The sequence below is a fragment of the Camellia sinensis genome, chromosome 9 (assembly GCF_055761805.1).
Source record: "Camellia sinensis isolate YWXY chromosome 9, ASM5576180v1, whole genome shotgun sequence".
Lineage (NCBI taxonomy): Eukaryota > Viridiplantae > Streptophyta > Magnoliopsida > Ericales > Theaceae > Camellia > Camellia sinensis.
Genome location: NC_138969.1, coordinates 164,874,672 through 164,887,891, shown reverse-complemented (window position 1 = coordinate 164,887,891; position 13,220 = coordinate 164,874,672).

The following is a 13,220-nucleotide window of genomic DNA, read 5'->3' as shown; positions in this document are numbered from 1 at the left end:
TCTCTTCCTAGCTCATTTTCACAGAATCTTCCAGTTTAGCATACCAAATAGCCGTGATACCCGACAGGGTCCGGCCAAAGAGGGATAGTTTCTACAGCCTAGTTGGGCCTATCGACCGCAGAATATCTGAAAATAGCCGCAAGTGGACCACGAGATCACCCGAACCGCCGAAGCAGTCTATGTGTGGGATTTTAAATCTATCCGGCAATGTCACTGCCAAATCTGTGTAGCCGTCCTCTATATTTGGGATCGAATTGACACCCTGAGCTCGTTTGAAAAGCTTCTCAAGCTTGCTCACTTTCAGAGCGGTAGAATCGACCTCAAACTCAAACGGTGCCTCCGTTGGGTAAACTGGTGCTTTGGAAGTCTGAGGTGGGACTGGCTCTACCGGATTGTACACATTCTCCTGGACATTAGTTGTATCCCCGGGTATTGGAACCCTGGCTGGGGTTGGATGAGAAGCAGAAGCTGCTGCTTGTTGTGGTTGTTGCTGTTGAAGCCTAGTAATCAGTTCAGCCTGCTGGGCTGCAATCTTTGTTTGGCGATCGGTAACTTCCGCTTGGCGAGCAGCGTCCCGCTGTATGGCCTCAATGGTCTGCTGGAGTTGGCGCATCATATCCTCCATACTGGCTACAGGGTGCTGATCTATCAGATCCAGTGCGTATTCTCTTTCTGAAGTGGAAGCAGAAAACTGGGCTCGACTAAGCACAGGTGAAGTAGATAGTGACCGTTGAATTGGCGACCGCTGAACCGGCGAACTATGCCTAACTGTCTTCCGTCTGATAACCGAGGGTAGCGAAGCAAACACGGGTTGTCCTCCTATAAGATCCCCAGATCGATAAAGCCTCCTAACTCGGGTCCAATGTGCTCGGGGGGTAACTGCTTCGTCTGAAGCAATTGTGAAATACTACATTGCAAAAAGAAAATAAAGGAAAAAAAAAAAAAACAGAAAATCAGAAAATGGACAGCTCCTCGGCTTAGACACAAACAACATATAGTTGCAATCATAAGCTTGACGACTGCACTCAAACACTGTTTTTTGCCCCACATCTCTGTCTCAAAATTGATACCCTTAAACTGATACCCAGACTTGTAACTGATACATACATTCCTGTAGAGTTTCACTCTAAAAGCACGTATCAAACAAGTAAGAGCCAAAACACCCCTATGGTGGGGTAGGGCTTCCCTGTCCTAATTTCGTTAGGAACTAGGGGTTCGCTACGCAATCAAACGGTTTCAAACGAACCTACATTCGGGTGAGCAACCTGTCCTAGTTTGGAACAGTCTCTATGGCTTCCGATATGCAACTAGGTCGAATGGTCGAAAAGGGTGCCTCAACATGACCACCTAATATACCGCTCGCTCCTAACAACGAGAAATGAAAGAAGGATCAAACGGTATAGTGGTAGTCCAGATCCAAGGTTTGTGTTCCCATCGTGGTAAAACCCGTAACCGGTCAGCCTTAAGGCGCGCTTTTCCAAGCACGCCTCCGGCAAACCGATCAGGAATAGCAGATGGCAAACACTATGACTTAGGCACACCAATGCAAATGCAATGCAAAGAAACACATAAGTGTAAATAAAACAACATATCATGAGTTCGAGTCAAGTTCTCTAAATCCCCAGCAAAGTCGCCAGAAACTGTAGCTCGACTTCTTCGCACCCCCTTTCGGAGAGCTCGAATTGGTCCTACAGTTCGAACTCCTGTCACGGTTCGGAATCTAATCTCACAAAGTGCAACGTGAAACTGATAAACACCAAAGAGTCCAATCTGGCAAATCATTTTGGAAAATCAGATTTTAAATCAAATAATGCCAAAATTGGATTGCTTTGCCAGATTACAGAGTTGCCACCTAAATATTTTATCTCGGGGAATTAGGAAACCCTGACTCATGCCAAAGGCCACGTGTCCGTCATCACCAAAGTTGCCTCGGCTCAGGTACGAGAGGGGAAGGTCCTAAAATGAGCACCCTCGCTTGCCCGATCAAAAGATCGGCCTCTACTAAGCATGATATGTTGTTTTATAAACCTCATATATTCTTATTCCGGTTATTAGCTAACTTTACTATGTGACGCACACAAGCAAATATGGACTAAAATCGCAAGAATTGGAACAACTTAACTTATGTTTGTTTTCGAAAATGGTTTGAATTTGCCACCCTCAAGTGGGCTAAAACACGGATTTGCCACCTCAAGTGGGCTTAAAACATGATTTGCCACCTCAAGTGGGCTTAAAACACTCATTTGTTGAATTGTTCCAATTCAAGTAACAAAGTCTTCATCCACAGGTATTCATGCAGTTAATCATTTAAGCACATAGCCTCATGGCAAGCATGTGAAAATATGGCAACATGGCAATCACACTCATGCAAGTATGCTAAAGCACAAAACTTACCGAGTACTCCAAGCCAAAACAAAAGCTAGTTAGAAACAATGCATGATCCTAACTATGTTAATATGCCTAATGCAACACATACAATATGAAATTAATAGGCTCGGATACTAATATGTCATATGATAAAATTTGATAACATGCAGTTAACCACGTATTCAAATAAGTATTGAATTGATGATGCAGTTTGAATGATGGGCCGAGCCTCGGTGCATGCAAGACAAATGAATGGATGCAAGCATAAGGTATGCTAATTGAAAATGATCACTAATCTAACCATCTAAAGCGGGTAAATAAAAGGAAGAAAGACGCGGGGTTGGAGGACATGCACACACGTACGCACACTTATTACAATATTCGCCCTCGCGAAGGAGGGTCCGAATGACTAAGCTAAGCTAATCTAAGCTAATTATTACAAACCAATTAAATAACTAGCTATGCTAAGCTAATTAAAGCAATTAAACTAATTAACTATCTAAGCTAGTTAAATAATTAAAGCACTTGAATAAATAAATTAGCTAACTAATTCTAAGCTAACAAAAGCGATTAAATGACCTCGAGGGCGAGAGAGACGTGCATGCTCGATTGGATTCCTCTCCAAAATCCACCGCCTTGCCATCGGAAAATTGTGCCAACTCCTAGAATGCCTATACTCCACCTCTGGAACATACTGAGCAAACTTTTCACTGATGGCCGGTTGGTCACAAAAGGTGGCTGTCGGCCACTGCTGGTGGCCGGTCGGTCACTATTGGTGCCTGTTGGCCACTATTGGTGCCGGTTGGCCACCCCTTCCCTAAAATTCTCCTTTTTGCTGCAACAGAGAGCAAACAGAGGCAAAACAATGTATTCTCAAACAATATATGTACTATTACCCTCCTTATCATTCTTGGCTCCTAAGCCATCAACCAAGCATTCTCAATGCATGATGGCTAGAGAACCAAGCTTGTACAAGGTCAATGAATGCACAAACAAGACCAAAACGACCACCCCCCTATCATGCATGATCAAAGGTGATGGTGACTAACAAAAGTGGCACAGTACTTCACTTTGAGTATGAAACGTCCCATTTTTCTTGTGTTTGGATTAACGTCCTATCCAAACACATACAATACAACACAATATTCTTAACTTGCTTAAGTTTTACTTGGTTCATTTTGTTTACACATTTTACATTACTGATTAGTCATTTAACCGATTAAGTCCAAAATGAGAGTCCTCTAATTGGAAAGAGGGCTTAAGCCACAAGTACCTTGAGTATGAAAGAGGCCTCATGTTGTTGGTTAGTAGAAACCCTCAAGAGAGGATTAAAACCATTAGGCATGAGAACCTCAATTTCACACTCAAGCCAATAAGGGCCTCAAGGCCACTTTCAAAACAAATTAAAAAGTAAAGAATAGAGGGAGGTTGCAGACATTTTAGTGCTGATATGACATGCAAAAAGTCACTAAATCATGCAAGTAGCTCATGCAAGACATGCTAAGAGCCTAAAATATTAAGCTAGTGAAGATCACAACACTATAAGCATGCAACACACAACTCAATTGGCCAAACTAGCTCTGGACAGAGTTAAAACATGCCAAAACAGTAGCTAAAACATGCTGAGATTGAAGCATAAAAGGCTAGAAAAACTTGCTCACATGTTAGCTTACAAATAAGACTCAAGGCACAACTCTCAAAAGCAATGAAACAGTGAAATAAATGAGCATGTGACAGAGCTATATACACTGAAATCATGTGTAAAATTATGCTACAACATGCAAACCACTCAAACACTTCATGCTTAAAGCCTCAAAACAATGAGCTAGTGAAGACCATTACATTATAGCCTTGCAAAACAAGCCTTGAAGGGCTTAACTGACCCAAAACAGAGTTAAAGTAGGCCAAAATAGTAGCTGAAACAAGCTGAAGTTAAGCTAACACAAGCTACAAAAATAGGCTAAACCATTAGGCATGCTAGGCTAGTAAGCACAATTGCACTACAAGTAAAAAAACAAGTAACAAATGCTCTAACCAACCCAAAACAGAGGTGAAACATGCAAAAACAGATCCAAAAACATGCTTGAACTAAGCTAACACAAGCTACAAAATCAAGCTACCATGTAATGCTAACTAGGCATGCAAGAGAGACACAAGGAGGGGAGGCTAACCCCTCCATTTTTGGACTTTAAAACATACTTTTTACCACTGAAATAACTCTGAATTTTAGTGGTTTAAAGGCCCAAAAATTTTGATTTAAAGGTGGAAAGAAATGGCACAAAAGACTTCACAAGCCAAAGAGCAAAAAGATGAGACAACCTCCTAACTCACTAAGACTCAAACCACCATTTTGAAACCTTAAAAATAGAGTTTTTTTTTATGGTTGAAAACCAGGTCAAAATAGTGTAAAATGATAGCCAAGAAATTGATTAAATCAAAGATTAAATGAGGTAAGCCTTATACCTTTGAAGCACAACACTAAATAGCCACAATTCTGAGCTAAAACCAGCCTTAAGAGCTAAAACCAAGCCTCAAAGAACCTCAACTCCAAGATGAAGATGTTTGGTTAAGGGACTTAGTGCAAAAGTGTAGAGAATTCTCACTTTCAAGCATAAAACAAGGAGAGAGAGAGAGAGAGAGAGAGAGAGAGAGAGAGAGAAAGAGAGAGAGAATTCTAGAGAGAGAGAGAGAAAATTTTGCTCTAAATTGTCCAACCCCTCAAAATGGGGGAGAGACCCCCCCTTATATAGAAAATCAAGCTAAAGGCTTTTATTCACCACTACATACACATGTATGGAGATGAGCACTAGTGAACAACAGTTGGCACAGCTGGCAAAGAAATATCTGAAAAAGGAGAAAAATGGCTGCCGGCCATCATCAGTGGCCGACCGGCCATCAATGTAGCCGACCGGCCATCAACATAGCCGACCGGCCACCACTGGTGGTCGACAGGCACAAGTCATGGCTGGCAGGCTATTGGGATGGCCGACAAGTCACCCTCTCCTCCAGAAGTGAAGCAACAAGATCTTGGCCCACAACCAAGCACAAAACAGGCAAGATTAGACGCTTCAAGGCAAGGCGCTCAGGCGAGACCTTCAGGGATTCAAAACAAACACGAGCGAGCACAATCATCGAGTGTTCAAACGATGACGTTCAAGTCTTGAGGATGGTCAAAAATGGGGGGTCTACACATGCATCCCATCGTTGTGTCCGTTACTGAGAGATATAGAATCAACGGCTTCCTCAGCTCTAGCGGCATCTGCTGTGTGCCCAAAATGTACTGTGTGCCCCGAAATGTGCTGCGTGCCCGAAATGTGCTGTGTGCCCGAAATGAGCTGTGTGCTCGAAAAATGAGCTGTGTGCCCGAAACGAGCTGTGTGCCCAAAATGAGCTGTGTACTCGAAAAATGTGCTGTGTGCCTGAAATGAGTCGTGTCCCGAAAAATGAGCTGTGTGCCCCCAAGATGAGTTGTGCGCCCGAGATCTACTATGTGCCTGAAATGTGTTGTGTGCCCCGAAATGTGCTGCGTGCCCGAAATGTGTTGCGTGCCCGAAATGAGCTGCGTGCCCGAAATGAGCTATGTGCCCGAATGAGCTGTGTGTCCAAAAGAGCTGTGTGCCTAGATAAATAGAGTGCTGTGATTCGAGCTACATGCCAAATGAATAGAATATTGTGTTGTAAGCCGCGTGCCAAACAAACAAAGTGTTGTGTTGTGAGCTGTGTGCCAAATGAATGGAATGCTATATCGTAAGTTGTGTGCCAAGTCTTGCATTGGGCATGCATTTTATCGCGCTATTTTGCGCATCGCACTATTTTGTGCACCTTTACTTGCATAGAAGTTGCATTTTATCGCGCTATTTTGCACATCGCACTGTTTTGGGGACCTTTACTTGCATAGAACTTGCATTTTATCGCGCTATTTTGAGCATCGCAGTGTTTTGTGCACCTTTACTTGCATAGAAGATGCATTTTATCGCGCTATTTTGCACATCGCACTATTTTGTGCACCTTACCTACATTGTGCATGCATTTCACTCGCATTGTCTTGTGCACCTGTATAGCACTGTTTTGTGCATTCCCTCTGCATCGCACTGTCTTGTGCATTCTCCGGTCTAGGAGACCTTAAATCCTCTAAAGGTGCAATTCCTTTGGTGTTTGTCGTGCCTGAATGCCTTCTAGTGGTCTGGTATAGCCACCTGCTTGTGTTTGCGGTGAGTTCCTAGGAGACCAACTGAGACGGTGGAAACTAAAGTTCGAATGGCTCACGCCTAGAACACAAAGGTTCGGGATTTCCAAGACTAAAGTCTGGTTTAAATACCCAGGGGTATATCCTCGGCTTGAAATTTGTATGGCAGCCCCATAGATTGAGATAGCATATGTATGCACCTCAATTCTGGATACTGAACCAACCTAGTCTATCACCCTGTTGGAGAATAGGGAAAGCTACGACCATAGTCAGGGAGAAAAATAGTACCTGCGGTTCAACTGAGAAGAAGGGGAAGGTCCCCAGCAGCATGAGGTAATTCGTTGCCAATTGCCCCTGTAAGGTACCTCTACTTCCTAACTACTACATCATCTAGTATGTCCATTGCATTGTACATAGAATATATTGCATGCATTTACTGCATATACATTATATCACTTGCGCCTTTTCATGTTAAGCTTAGTCTAGTATGTGCCCATACTTTTCGCGTTAAAGCATGGTTATGTGATTATGTGTACGCGCCTATTCCACTAAGGGAATTGTGGTTTAAGGGTGACGGCACCATTTCTGTGTTAGACGTGGTTTGTTTTGTGTCTATGCCTTTTCTAGGCAAAATGTGGATTGGCCGCGCGCTTTATTCAATTCATCCATTGCATCCATTTCATCGTATTTTAGTTTGTTACATTCAGCATTTAGGATCATGATCTTTCCTCAGCAGATCATTCCCCACTTATATCATGCCACCCAATTACTTGTACTTTGTGGTCTCTCTGCGAAACACATAGTTTTGCATGTGCTCGCACCCCCTTTCACGTTGAAACACGGTTCTGTTATGTGTAAGCATCCATGCTGAGTTGTGACCAGTACTAGGATGTAGGCACTTAGCTTGTGTTAGGCGTCGTTCGGCTCGTGCCCACTGCCTTTTTTGTGTTAAAAGTAGTTTGATTTTGCATCTCCATCCCTTTATGATATTTGTGTGGCTTTGTACTGCTTGTGGTTTGATCATCTCACATACATTGCATATCATTTGCATTGTTTCATTACATTGTATATTATTACACTGTTTTCTAATATTACATATCATTCACGCTATTTTGCGCATCGCGCTATCTTACGCATCACACTGTCTTGTGCATTGCATATCATTCGCGCTATCTTGCGCATCGCACTGTTTTGTGAACTGCATCATTCGCGCTATCTTGCGCAACTCATCTGCACTTGTTAGTGCATTGCATTGTTTTGCATCCCTACCGCATTGTTATGCGTTACACTTAGGTTGCATTGTTTTGCATCCCTTTCGCATTGTTATGCGTTACACTTAGGTTGCATTGTTTTGCATCCCTTCCGCATTGTTATGCGTCACTCTTAGGTTGCATTGTCTTGCATCCCTTCCACATTGTTATGTGTCACACTTAGGTTGTATTGTCATGCACCCACACTTCACTTGCATCGTCACACACTTTTCATTTGCATTGCCATGCATATCTCTAACGAATGTTGTACCTGTTAAGTTTCTCTCTTTTGCAGGCACCATATTGTATGTACAGTTTATTCGAGGCTAGTGCGACCAGACGATATTGTATGTACGGTTCATTCAAGAGAAGTTCTGGTTCAGTTTGAACGTACCTTTTCTCCTCCCGCATACGGTGCGTTAGGACATCTTCGGTTTCGAGCACTCGAATGAGTTCCGATGTTCATTCATACCTTTTCTCCTCTCGCATGCGGTGCGTTAGGACATCTTCGGTTTCGAACACTCGGATGAGTTTCGGTGTTCATTCATACCTTTTCTCCTCTCGCATGCGGTGTGTTAGGACATATTCGATTTCGAATACACGGATGAGTTCCGGTGTTCATTCATACCTTTTTTCCTCTCGCATGCGGTGTGTTAGAACATCTTCGGTTTCGAACACTCGGATGAGTTCCGGTGTTCATTCATACCTTTTCTCCTCTGGCATGTGGTACGTTAGGACATCTTCAGTTTCAAACACTCGAATGAGTTCCGGTGTTCATTCATACCTTTTCTCCTCTCGCATACGGTGCGTTAGGACATCTTCGGTTTCGAACACTCGGGTGAGTTCCAGTGTTCTTTCATACCTTTTCTCCTCTTGCATGCAGTGCGTTAGGACATCTTCGGTTTCGAACACTCGGATGAGTTCTAGTGTTCTTTCATACCATTTTTCCTCTCGCATGTGGTGCATTAGGATGTCTTCGGTTTCGGGCACTCAGATGCATTCCGGTGTCTATTTGTTCGCTTGATCCTTTTGCTTTTGATACGTTGAGAGTTGTTTCGTTTGAGGCTCCGGGTGTTCTCAGTAGTTGCTTTTAGCCTTCTCCGCGTGAGACGCAGTGAGAATTGTATAATTTTCTTACATCCTTTCTGCATAAGATGTGGTTTGGCTCGTGTTTACTTGTTGTGCATAACATTCGCTTAAACTGTTGCATTTATTGTGTATATTTGCTTCATTACAGTGTGGTTTGCATGATCATAAGTTATGTTCGACTTTGTGCATATCCCTTTGCATTTTTCCCCTGCCTGCGAGCACATCTCTTTGTTTATCTCGCCTGTTTGTCTAAGTTTTCGACCTTGTCAAAAATAGGTCGTCGCTGGGATTTGACATTCACTCCCGTCACTTATGACTTTCGAGTTCTGTCAAAGAGAGGCAACTGTAGACACACCATTTTTGACAGACCTTAAGACTCAGACATCATCGATTGAGCGCTCGGTGATGGTGCGTGTTGTGCTCGTTCTGAGGTTTCGAAGTTTTGGCTGAGAGCCTTACCCCCGGACCTCGGGACCCTTTTGTGCTTTGCCTCGGTTTGCGAACCAGGTCTTGTTTTCTCTTCCCGGAGGGAGGGAGAGGTCTCGTAGACCATCTCTCAGTGGTCGTAGACTATTTTTCATGGTCGTAGGCCACTTTTCCCGTTTGGAGACTAGTTTCTGGTTTTCAGAGTCGTCGGTCGTGCGCCTCGGTTCGGGACTGCTTAACTTTCTCCGTTTGGCACACACCTTGCTTCCTCTCTCTAGAGGGACAGTGTGGCCCGAGAGACCACCTTTGTGGTCTCCCTCCACTTTCGTTGCTTAACAGCCTGTTTTCGGGGCACTCGGCTGCCCGTTTTGACCCCGGAACCCTCGTTTTGCATCCGTCTTGGTTCATTTTTGGCATGGACCTTGTTTTCATTGTTTAGGAGGTGGTACAAGGGTGGGAGACTGTAACAAGTCCGCGGAGGACCTCGCTACAGTTCGGACTCTCGATTTTGTGTCACGGTTCTTAATCTTGAACCAAAGAGTCCAAATCTGGCAAATCGTTTTGAGAAAACAGATTTTAGGAAAGAAGTGCCAAACATGGACTGCTTTGCCAGATACAGAGTCGCCACCTAAATATTTTAAAATGGGGAAATTTAGGAAACCCTGACTCGGTGCCGAAGGCCACATGTCCGTCATCACCGGAGTTGTCTCGGCTCGGGAGCTAGGGTACGATTGGGGAAGGTCAGCTATGAGCACCCCCTCTCGCCCGGTCCGAAGACCGGCCTCTACTAATCATGATATCCGTTTTTGAAAACTTTATGTGTTCTTATTCCGGTTATTAGCCTAGAATTACTATGTTATGCGCACAGCAAACAAGTATAGACTAGATTGCCTAATTTGGAAACAAGCATTGCGTATCCGTTTGTTTTGAAAAACGTTTTGGAATTTGCTACTCGCAAGTAGGCTAAAACACGGATTTTAATGATTTTTTCCAACTCAAACAATCTAACCTTCACCCACAGGCATTCAAACAATTTATCACATAAGCATTTAGTCGCATGGCAAGCATACTGTCATGGCAACACTCATATGCATGCGGGATGCTAAAGCATAACTACTTACATCGTACTCCGTGCCAAAGCAATAAACTAGTTAGCAAACATGCGTGTCCTAGTTCATGTTAAGAATGACTAATGCATCGCATGTAAAAATGCAATCTAGTCAGGCTCGGCTAGTCTATAAATGACATGTGAAAATGCACAAGTAGCATGTATTCAAGTTAGATTTGAAATACTTATGCAGTTAGTATGATGCGCCGAGCCTGGTGCATGCAATACTGATGAATGATGCACGCATGCATAGCATAAGGTATGCTAAAGTAAATATGCCCTAATATTAACCATCAAAAGCAGGTAAGTAAAAGGGAGAAAGAAGTGGGGGTTGGAAGACATGCACACACGCACCCACACTTATTACAAATACGCCCTCACTCGGAGGGGCCGAATAAATATTACAGTCCGAATAAATAACTAACTACTTAATTAATTATTACAGAATTCCTATTTAATCAATAAATTAAATGCAAAGGGAAGGTGGCCACGGCCCCCGCCTCGGGATGCGCGAATGATGCATGCTTGACCCATATCACCCGGAAACTCCCTGCCATAGCACTACTGCCTCTGTTTTCACTGCCTTTTCTTCTCTGAAAACTTGTCAAAGTCCCAGAGAACCTTCTATGAGCATTGCAGAACATCATCGGCTGGGAGGGATAGCCGCCGGCCGTGTACAATATCCATCGGCTGGAGACAAAGCTATCGGCACTGAATAAATGGCCGATCGGCACTGAATGTTGCCGGTCGGCAGAAACTTCCTGCAGAAGACAGTTTTGACAGCAACAAAGGGCAGACAATGTATGGCATGAAATTCCAAGCAAATGTGTGCACCAACACATCCCTTATCATGCTTTTGACTCAAAGGGGGATGTTCCTTGATTCTCGGACCACCAATTGCGCATTTCGATGCGTGATGGTCCAAGAAACCAAGTATGCGCTTTGATTTCAAATGTCATGCAAACTAAACAAACACATAAAGCCCAACCTCTATCACATGATCAAGAGGCAAGGCATGCATGCCAATGCAATGCAACCTAGGTATGCAAACAAGAATACAAGCATGCTATGCAACTACATGGCATACACAATGCTAACAACATAACATGCGCAACGCTTTGAAACATGGCATACACAATGCAAGATGGGCTTACACCAATACAAGTGGACCTCAGCCACACTCACATAGGAGGCCAATAGATGAAAATGAAGTGCCTCGAAATGCGTGCACACGGGCACGCAAACCGAGGCAATGACATATGCAATGTAATGGCTAAAATGGCATATAGAATGCAACATGGACTTACACTAACATGAGAGAGCCTCAGCCACACTCACATAAGAGGCCGATGGATGAAAATGAAGTGCCTCGAAATGCGTGCACACGGGCACGCAAACCGAGGCAATGGCATATGCAATGCAATGGCATGGAAAATGATATGCAAACATGCTAATGAGATTTCAGCACTGAAATGTGGGGGAAAACAGCCCCGAAATGAGGCGAAAGGACACCCGATGCATGGAATCTCTCCCGAAATGCAAATTAGGCGCATAGAATGAACTACAGCTATACAAAGCATGCATAATTGGTACATGGAATGAAAATACAGAAGCAAGGCAGCCCCAAAATTAGCATTTTACTAGTACAAATCATGGCCAAACAGCAAGCAAAGATAGGGCAACAATGGCATACAAAAATGGCCCTAAACATGAGGTTATGAAGCAACTCACAGCTGCTGACCCCAAACAGGTTAGGGCCCTTCAACAACATTGAAGAGGGGCCCAAAATAAGCTACTTTATAGAACTGTAAAAACCATAAAAACAAACATGGATATGGCTAAGCTCTTATGCAAGAAAATGGGCCAAAAGGTGGCCAAAGAGGCAAGTGGTATATGCACAGCCCAAACTGAAAAATTCCCTTCTACAACATTGAAGAGGGACCAAAAATATGCATATTTACAGAACTGTAAAAACCCCAAAACAGTATACAAACATGCTAGAAATGCAATGCAAAATGAGACTCAAAAGAGGCTATAACACAAAGTCTACAAAATATTCCACAAACGGCTAAAGACCCTTAATTAAATATGAAGAATGGGCCAAAATAAGACTATTTTTAGTACTGTAAAAAGGCCAAAAACCGAAGCATAATAGGCTGCTAAAACATGCAAAAAAGGGGACCAAAGAGGGAATATGAAGGCAAGTGTAGCATGGAGGTCCCAAACAGTGTTGAGCCCTTCTTCAATGTTGAATAGGGGCTCAAAATAAGCCTATTTACAGTTTACATCATGCTCCAAAACAGATCACGTATAGGCCAAGAATAACATGCAAGATAATGGCATTTAAGAGGGGTAATGAAGCAAGTGCAAGCTACTGTCCTCAAACAGCAAGAGGTCCTCAATCAAACATGAAGAGGACCTCAAAATATGATGAGTTACAGTTTGGGTCGGAGCCCAAAGATTCAAGAAACTATGGCTTAGATATGAAGCAAGAAAAGACTAGAAAAGGGAAGAGGAGGACTCACCCTTGAAGACCAGCAAACCAGCACCTCTTGGACCAAGTTTAGGTGCTCCTAAGCTCTGAAGAACAGCCTCAAGTCACTGCAATGGAGTAAGGATGCCTTGTGCTATGAGTTGATGAAGAAATGGCCCAAGAACAAGGGTGTTTGATGGTTGAATGGGAGAGATATAGTGAGAGATGAAGGGATATATGTATGTATATATCAGATATATCTATATATCTCTAGTTTTTTGTTCCAAAAATCCAACCAAAACAATGGAGGAGGAGAGGCCC